Genomic DNA, 9,595 nt, shown 5'->3' with positions numbered 1-9,595 from the left:
GTGATAATGTTCTAAAACATTCAAACATGGAGATGACATGAAGGGTCATCACGAGCATATGTTCATGATATAGTCTTTCCTATAAGTCAGCCAGGCAACTGCTTGGCTAGCTGCCTACTGAGCAACCAGACACCAAAGAATAGACAAGAATCATACAAGGTAACTGTGCTGTTCCTCAGTTTTTATTGAATGCAGGTTCACTCAAAATAGAACATCAGTATACGTTAATATCCTGCTCACACTCTAACAATCTAAGAGAAATATAATAGACACACAGCAATCAAAGGGGAATAATGAACCCGAGTCCCAAAGTCTCAGTCTGCAGGTCCAGGAGACAGCGCAGTGGGCAGGGGAGTCATCAGCGTCTTGCAAGGGAGGATCTCTGGAGCCAGGTGGACAGCAGGGTGGACAAAGTCCTCAGTCCAGCAGGGCAGAGCCTCTGGCATCCGATGCCAAGGGAGATCAGTGTGGCGTGGAGCAGCACTATGTGTACAGATATCCTAGGTTTGCCTCCTTGCCAGATGTTCCAGCACCACTTAGCTAGTTTCCCTCTTGAACCAAAGTGTCATAGCTGTCTGGCAGCTGTCTTGGTTGACAGGAGTGACTCCATTTTGTTTTGCACACTTTATGCTATCTTGACCAGACCAATGCCATTTTACTGGTCATGCTCTCCACAAGTGGGGTATAAGAAAATCCTGGGATGTGCCCATGAGTGCCACCCAGAAAATGCCCCTTGATCACCTGGCTCTGGAGGCCAGGAGTGCTTGTGTTCTTGGATCCCATGGGACTGTACCAACTGGGGAAATAGTTCTTGACTGGCCACCACCACTAAGGCACAGAGCAGATAGCAGACTGAAACACACCCCCAGTTTTTTTGTGAAAGAGTCCCATTTGCTTGTCGTAGACCTTTGACCTCAGGGGCAGGCCTACTTCTCTTTAAATCCTTTCCTCATCTCCCTTTTCAGAGATGATCTGTATCTGTTTTGTACCTCCTTAATATGTTATTTCTCCCTTTAGTAGTAAGATTCACATCCATATATTTTTAACTATTTTTTATGTCCTTGATCATCTCCTTTTCAACTGTAGACTCCTTAAAGTGGGGCATATTCTGCATTTGCCTTTCTGTCCTTTGCAGCACCTCACACTTAATATGAGTCGATAGCTTTCTGTTGACTTGAACTGTTGGATGATTGTTAGAGTGTACCAGACAGCTTCTTCTATGATACAGAAATGCTGATTTTCTTGGAGGAGAAGGTAATATAAATGGAACATTATATTGTAGTGATAATGTTCTAAATATTTTAATGTGTTAAGGCTATTATTAAAGGTGCTAGAAAATAATTGGCAGTTATTCTGTATGAAAATAATCTCTGAACAAACCTAATCTTAAATATTAAAGTTTATATTAAGGTTAAAAATATATTATTTTTAAAGAGCTACATGCATTTTGAAGCATCTTTTTATTTCACTTCGAGTCAAGTGATTTTCCTTTCAAATAAGCAATGGTTTTCCCTTGTCCTCCCCGCACCCCAGATTCAGGTCACTTTATTTTCACTTTATAGTGACTTTTAAGCACTGTAGCCAAAGACACCACTTTTAAAAGCTCTATGAGAAATGGAAATTTAAATATCTATTACACTTGTCTTTCTTTTAAAAAGCTTAAATTTTTGAATGAGCAAGATTTACTTTTGTAGGTAGAGGTCATGCTTCTTCACTATCTTCAGTGTTCGCTCTAACAACCACAAGAGAAGAAGCCGGATATCTGTTTAGCTTTTGTTCATTCACAAATTCAGTGTCACCATAGATACTCAGCTGCTCAGTGGGAACATACTGCTCCATGGCTGTTGTAACAGTTGCACAACAAATCCAGAGCAATACCATTGCCAAGAGACACGATTGTGGTTAAAACCCATCCAGAGTCAAGAGAGAGGCATCTTACAAAGCCATCACTTTCTACAATGTCAAGATAGTTCCTGTGTGCTTGTGAACTTCTCGTTGGTAATTCTGCGGACACTTTGCTTAGCGATAATATTTTTCAAATTTGTAGGCTCCTTCTCCAACTGTGCTGCATACTGGATTTCTGGCTTAGACTGGAGTATAACAATTTTCCCATCATCAGCCTTTAGATTAAAAGTCCATGAAGAGGTTATGAAGCTCTGTGCAGACAGAGTCCATGATGTCACTCCAGAATGACTTAACCAGACTTAGAGGGAAGAGTAGATGCATTTGTGTTACAGAACAGAACAAGGGGGGCCTGGGACAATATACTATTATTTAAAAGGCCCCCAGGTCCGTCATGTCCGCCGCCAGAGGAAAGACATCTCTCAATGCCAGAGATTTGTGAAAAGGAAAGGAAATGTTTATTTAATGCTATACAGACTTCAAGTAGTGACCCAGTGTCTTCATCAAAAATCCCAAAGTCCCCCAAAACACCCACAAACAGACACAGTCCTTCCTTCCTTCCCCCTTTGCCCAGTCCAGAGTACCGTATCTCAGGAAAGGAAAACGAAGTCCATGGCTCAGGAAGTCCTCTGGTTCTTAGTCCTCCATCTCGACTGGGAGACCTCCTGGGTTCCCGGCACCCTCGGCTGAGTCGCCGGGGTCTCTGCTAAAACCAGGTGGTGGTTCCCCCTTCTAAAGCTGCGGGGGTCCCCACTCTGTCCAGGCCTCGTGGTTCTCTCTCTCAGGGCTGCGGGAAGGGGAGAGTCCCCACTCTGCCAAAGCCGCGTGGTTCTCCCTTCTAAAGCAGCACGGTTCTCTCTGGGATGCAGGAGTCTCCACTCCGTCAAAGCCACATGGTTCTCTCTCCTATGGCTGCGGGAAGGGAGAGTCCTCACTCTGCCAAAGCCGCGTGGTTCTCTCTTCAATGGCCGCCACGTCTGGGTTTTAAATCCCTGCGGCCAATCTTCCTCTACAGCCTCATTTCCGACTCCTCCCACACTCGGCTTCACATGCCAGAACTCGTATCCTTCCAGCTTTACTGGGCTGCCATCTTGAGTCTGGGCAGGTGTGGCCCCATGTCTTGGAGCCAATCTTCTCCGAGCTCCCACGCAGGTGCTGTAGCTTGGGGGATCTGCCCCCAGTCACGTCTTGGTGGGGAAGTTACTTCCACTCTCCTGGCTCAGAAATGATCACAGCTATTTGACATATCTAAGCGACCAGCCAAAGGCTATAGATATGTTAAATGACCACGCCAGAGGGTAGCTGCAAGGCTGTTGCTATGCAAAACAGCTCTCAATGGCCCTGCTCCATTTGTCCCTTCCCCCAACCCACACCCTGGATGGGAGGATGGAGACATCTTAAAATCTCCTGGACACCTTAAGTTCCGGACCCCATTTCAAATGCCCATTTGGGGTCCCCCCTCTTGGCTGCACCCTGTAACATTTGGACATCAGGGACATGAGCTGTTCTTGTCTCAATTCAGCCAATGGCAGCTGATGCTGTCAACCAAGATGGCAAGCGTATTGCTCATCACATTGGTAATATGCCTGTAGACATGCAGATTCACATTCCAATTTGGTCTAGTTTAAATCAACTCTATCATCCAGAAACTGACAAATTGAAAACAGCCTGAAACCTCTCTGACATGCTGCAACTCCCCCTCCTCAGGGTAGGTGTTCAAGGGCTAGGTCACTGACAGGCCTGGCCCTGGAGGTGCCATGGAGCAAGACACCTTATCACCCACAACAGAACAGAACACTTCAGCTGAAGAGGTTCCCAAACCTCCAGCCAGTGTCATGGTCAGCGGCAGCAGCAGCAGCAGTAGCAGTGGGAACCCCAGTTGGGGTCTGACCCTGATGCTCCCCTTTCCACGCTGCCATTTTGTTTCTCTTTGTCTCAGAAGCTCAGTTTGTTGTTTAAATGAGTAATGGGTTTTAAAGAAGACTCTGCAAAAATTCAAAATTAAATTCCTTTCATATCAGCAGATCTTTAGCATACACTAAGTATGGAATTAAATTTGGAAAAGATCGTATAATGCCTAGCTATAGTAATAGCTTTAAAATTGCACTTTCCAAGGAAAATTGTCCTTTCTAAGGAAAATTGCACTCTGAGCCTGGCATTACACTGAAACTAAAAATGCACAATGAAAAAATGAACTCATAAAGTTTTATGGTTTGTATTAGCATTTTCATCTCTCATATTCCCCAGAGAAAAGCAGCTTTTAAGGTGGTCTCTGTCTCTTTTCTTATGCAAGGGCAATCAGTAATTAACAAAGCTATTTGAATTTCAATTCTGATTCATTCTAAATGGGTGACACCCAAATTCATCAAACACTGAATCACAATCAATTAATATCAGGTGATTTTCAGCATTTTGTATATTAGACCAAATAAAAAGGTATGTATAAAACAGGGTGAGAGAAATCGCATTTTAAAACAACTATAAAACTGTCTGTTTTGATTTATTCATGTTAAAATGACTTTTTCCCTGAAGATTTTCAAAGAAAAATATTGGTATACAAGGGTATGGAAATGACTTGAGATAACATACATTCTTAACAATCGATTTTTCTAGAGTAAAGTTGTTTTTCTTCTCAAAGATAATTGAAGCTTTCAGTTTCCATAAGATGATGACAGGCACATAAAATCTGACCCCTTTTACACAACTCTCAAAACACTGAATGGATCAACATAGAAAGCAAATAAAGTCAGCATAACCCTTATGCCTACCACACAACTAGAGGAAAAAAGATAAGAAATATGAACAATAAAATGGCAATGAATACATATCTATCAACAACTGAATCTAAAAAACAAAGTAAAACAAGCATGCAGAACGGAAAAAATCTCGTAGATACAGATAACATCCTGAGGGTTTCCAGATGGGAGGAGGGTTGGGGGGAGGGATGGGTGAAAAAGGTAAAAGGATTAAAAAGTGCAAATTGGATCTTGCCCAGTGGCTCAGTTGGTTGGAGCATAATTCCATACTCCAAAAAGGTTGCAGGTTTGATTCCTGGTCAAGGCATGTACAGGAGGCAACTGATCAATGCTTCTCTCTCTTCTCTCTCTCTCTTCTCTCTCTCTCTTCTCTCTCTCTCTCTTCTCTCACCTTCTCTCCCTTCCCCTCTTCCTTTCTCCTTTTGTTTCTCTCTAAAACTAATAAACATACCCTCAGGAGAGGATTAAAATGAAGTACAAATCAGTCATTACAAGAATAGTCATAGGAAATATAGTCAATAATATTCTAGTAAATACGTATGGTGTCAGATGAGTGTGAGATTTATCAGAATGATAGCTTAGTAAGTTATGTAATGTCTAATCACTGGGTGTACACCTGAAAGTAACATAATGATGTATGTCAACTGCAATTAAAAAATAAAATGATTTAAAAATGAAAACAAGTCTTATACAAATTAAGCAATTACCATTTTTCTAATTCTACATCTTGAAATAATGCCCTTAAGTTCCTTCCAGTTTCCTGTGACAGTTCACATGAGCATTCTCCTTTTCCATGGGTGCAATTAAATAAAAAGGTCTACAACAGCAATTTGCAACCTTTTTCATCTCATGGTACACATAAAGTAGTTACTAAAATTCTGCAGCACACCAAAAATATTTTTTTTTGCCAATCTGGTTAAAAAACAGGTATGATTTTGATCATTCACACTGGATGACTATTGTTGTGTTAGCTGTTGTCATTTTTTATTTGACAATCTAAGGGAAAAGAACTCAGTTCCCCTGACTAAATAGTCAGATACTGCATGTTTGAAAATTTCTTGTAGCACATTTTGAAAATCACTGATCTAGACCAATTGCTTTGGTGAAAGCTACTTTTGTGTCTGGGTTCCAGCCCCCTCCCCTAACCATCACCAAAGCAGTGCTGCCCTGTCCTGCACTTGAAAAGCATTCCCTGTACTGAAGAACTTCACAAACTGGCTCCTGAAGTAAGATGAAGGAAGCTAAAATCACCTTTGGCAGGCAGAGAGTGAAGGGCAAGTTTGGAAAGTAACCATTGTGACACTTATTGTTAGTAAAAGGAGAATATGAGGTGTTCCCCGCCCCCACTCATGGAATAGATGCGGGTCATGTGGGAGAAGGAACAGAACTGAAAGCGTTTTAAGTCATGGAAAGGGGACCAACTGTGAGGGTAAGGGCACTCCAGCGAAGACAGTCTGCACCGAGTAGACCTTTGTCCACCAAGGGCAATGGACAGGCACCATCCAGGCTAAGGGAGGGCCCGGCAGAAGGCCTGAAAGAGTCCTGGGAGACTAAGAAGGTCAGGTTAAACTTAAGCCAGCCTCCAAGATCCCAATGTCAGTTTCTGACAGAAAGCCACCAGACAAGTAAGAACTTTCCTGAACCAGGTTTCCTCCTTCATTTTCATTCTAGAAAGCTAGAGATCAAGGGGATGGGAAGGAGTGAAGAGTCTGCCATCTCCTCCTGCCATCTCCTCCTGCCTCATGCAGGCGTTCATGTCTACAGCCTATAGCTGATTTCAACTAGCAGAGTGTATGTGTGCCGTTTGTGGGTTATATATGTTGACTATAGGTCTTACTTTTGACTTGATTGAAGTGTTGGCTGATACATTGAACTACACCATTTTAAATTAAAAATGGGGACTGCATTTGCAACTTAAAATCGCCAGAGGACTTTTTATTACCCTTGAGTGAGTGGTTGGACTATGATGTGCTACAGGGCCAGCTCTGGTCTCACGCATCATCTCACAGAAGGGAAAGTCCATCCCCACCAAATATATTTTAAGAAACAATGGAAGACCAGTAGTGCTTCTCAAGAGTTTCACTTGTTCAGTGTATCAATTTTCAAATATTAATTTAATGTAATAAATGTAGTTTGCTGAAAAACAAATCAATAATGCTGAAGTTAGTAACAAAAAGTCTATCCCGCTTGGCCATGTCTAGATTCAATCTGTATTTGTATTTTAACTTTATGATACCAATACAGAAGATGCTTGCTTGTTCACAAATGTAGAATATGTTAAATTGTCTTTACAAACTTCGAGTCTTTATTGGCAAGTTCAAAATAATCTCACTGCAGATGTATTACCCAGCCAGCCTTCACTCCTCAAAAATGCCAATTTTAATTCACTGTCTCTTAATAATTACATAAATGCATTTAGTTTATTTTAAATTAGCTTTGTTGTATAATTAAAATCTGTATTAAATTGTAATCCAATTGTAACTGAAATCACAATGAGGATACTTGTTCATTGTTCATTTACTACCTTACTTGCTGTGAATTATGAGCTCCTCAGTACATCGGCTCCTAGAATGAACATGGTGGAGACTCCTATGGTGTAAGCTGTTCGGAATGGGGCATAGTTCTGACAGTCCCAACCTTGTGCTGACTTAGTTCTCCCTACGCTCACCTCTGATTTTACTATGACAAGTCTTTGTTTTTATCACAAACCTTAAAATCCTTTGGACTTCTCTTAAATGAAAAACAAACCACTAGTGTAATTAGGGGCACAAAAACCTTAGCAGGGTGTTCAGTTATAGTCATCCAAAAGATGCATAATGTGAGATACATGTGTGTATGTGTCTGTGTACACACACACACACATTAGATTAGCCTATGGCCCCTACGTCTCCATTTTGGAAACCACTCCTTATCAGAAAGAAATTGTGTATTAGGAAGAAAATACTATAATCTAGAATCAGTTCTAACAAAACATCTAACCTCTCTGTACCTCATTTTTCTACCTATACAATGGGTAAAATTATATACCTCTTATGTTACCAAGATGAGATTATCAAGAAGAGAGATGCCTGAGAAGGAAATGATGTAAAAATTCAAAGAACTATTTTGTGAATTTTAATATATTAATGCAAGCTATATTAACTGATGCCTGAGATTTTTGTCAAGAATCAGATTCTGGTTTTCTTTCATGTTCTATCACATAAAGTAAAACTCTTATTCAACTTGATTTAAAAATGGAATCATTGGAAGAGAAGATAAATTTTACCTGGTTTATCACCTTGTTTCAAAGACATCTTGAATAAGCAGCAAATGTAACTTATTCATGGAGATACTTTATTAGTCCACTAAAATTTCCACTGAGAAGCAGTATTTATTTCCTTTCACTGTTTAAAATTTGCTTAGGTGCTTCAGCTCCAATTGGAAATTTAAGAAAATTACCTCTGTGTAGGATGTATTTTTCTTCATTTAAATCAAAATGCTTCAAGTCTAGTTTAATGCTATGTAAGGGTAAAGAGATGGTCTTTGTAGTTGCTTCAAGTCCTATAATTCTATTGGATCACAATTGTCCAGAAAATCATTTTACGTCTTCTTAGTCTTATAATATTAGGTCAATTCCAGTCTTTTGAGTTGTGAAGGATAAAGGTTTTGTACATTATCTTATCTTGTCCTGTCTACAGTAAGTCTTATGAAAATTCACTTCAAAGCTCCCAAAAGGGAAATATGAAATTCATTCTAAGACAAAGAAAAAAATTATCCTATCTACTTTTACTTAATACAGGGTCTGACAGAAGGAACACCTGCTTGAGTGTGGTCAATAGGGTAATAATATGGGTGTAATAATTTATAGTTTTAATTTGAACATTTTACCTAAATTGTCATAAGGTATACTTGAGTGTGATATTGTTATGTTACAGAATTATACACTTATAATTTTTGTAATAAAAGATTTTATAATAAAAAGGTATCATTATTAGTGTCAGACCCTGTATATTAAAATTCATTTTGAACAAAGAAGAAATTTGATGACTTTTTTTTACCACATGGTACATGATGAATTTTTTAAAAATTATTTTATTGTTGTTCAATTACAGTTGTCTGCATTTTCCCCCCACCCCAGCCAAACCTACCTCCCTCTCTTGCTTTTACCCCCCTCGGTTTTGTCCAAGTGTCTTTATAGTAGTTCCTAAAAACCCTTCTCCCCTCTGTCCCCTCCCCCATCCCCTCTGGTTACTGTCAGGTTGTTCTTAATTTCAATGCCTCTGGTTATATCTTGCTTGCTTTTTTCTTTTGTTGATTATGTTCCAGTTAAAGGTGAGATCATATGATATTTGTCCCTCACCACCTGATGACTCTTTTTTATCCTTACCTGAGTATATTTTTTTATTACTGACTTTTTTTTTTTAGAGAGAGAGGGAGGAAGAGAGAGTGAGAGAGAGAGAGAAAGAAACATCCATTGGTCGCCTACCATACATGCCCCGACCAGGGATCAAACCCAATTTCTAGGTATGAGCCCTGAGCAGGAATCGAAACCACAAATTTTTGGTGCATGGGATGATGCTCTAACCAAACCAGCCACATGGCCAGGGTAAAATATGATGTTTTTATTACAGTGTAACAGGAAAGAGAATTTGTCATTTCTTAAAAAGATGTTATTCATTTATTTTTAGAAAGAGGGAAAAGGAAGGAGAAAGAGAGGAGAAATGTCAATGTGCCAATGTGCAGTTGCCTATTTTATGCCCCCTACTCAGGACCTGGCCTGCAACCCAGGCATGTGCACTGACAGAGAATCGAACCTGCAACATTTTGGTTGGCAGGCCCAGGCTCAGTCCACTGAACTACAGCAGCCAGAGTGAGAATTTGTCATTTTGGTCCGTGTTCTTTCACTTTGAACACCAGTAATATTTTAAAATATATAAACTGAATGCATATATAAAATA

The 9,595-nt window shown here is 40.1% G+C and overlaps 1 pseudogene; it reads right to left on the bottom strand.

Moving 5' to 3' along the window:
• Positions 1 to 1,659: 1,659 nt before the first annotated feature.
• LOC123812910 lies at positions 1,660 to 3,802 on the bottom strand (annotated as a pseudogene).
• Between the last annotated feature and the right edge of the window lie 5,793 nt (positions 3,803 to 9,595).

The sequence above is a fragment of the Phyllostomus hastatus genome, unplaced genomic scaffold (genome assembly GCF_019186645.2).
Source record: "Phyllostomus hastatus isolate PE091 unplaced genomic scaffold, TTU_PhHast_1.1 phas_scaffold_93, whole genome shotgun sequence".
NCBI lineage: Eukaryota > Metazoa > Chordata > Mammalia > Chiroptera > Phyllostomidae > Phyllostomus > Phyllostomus hastatus.
Note: the sequence above shows the minus strand (reverse complement) of the source record. Positions and strands in the feature narration are given on the sequence as shown.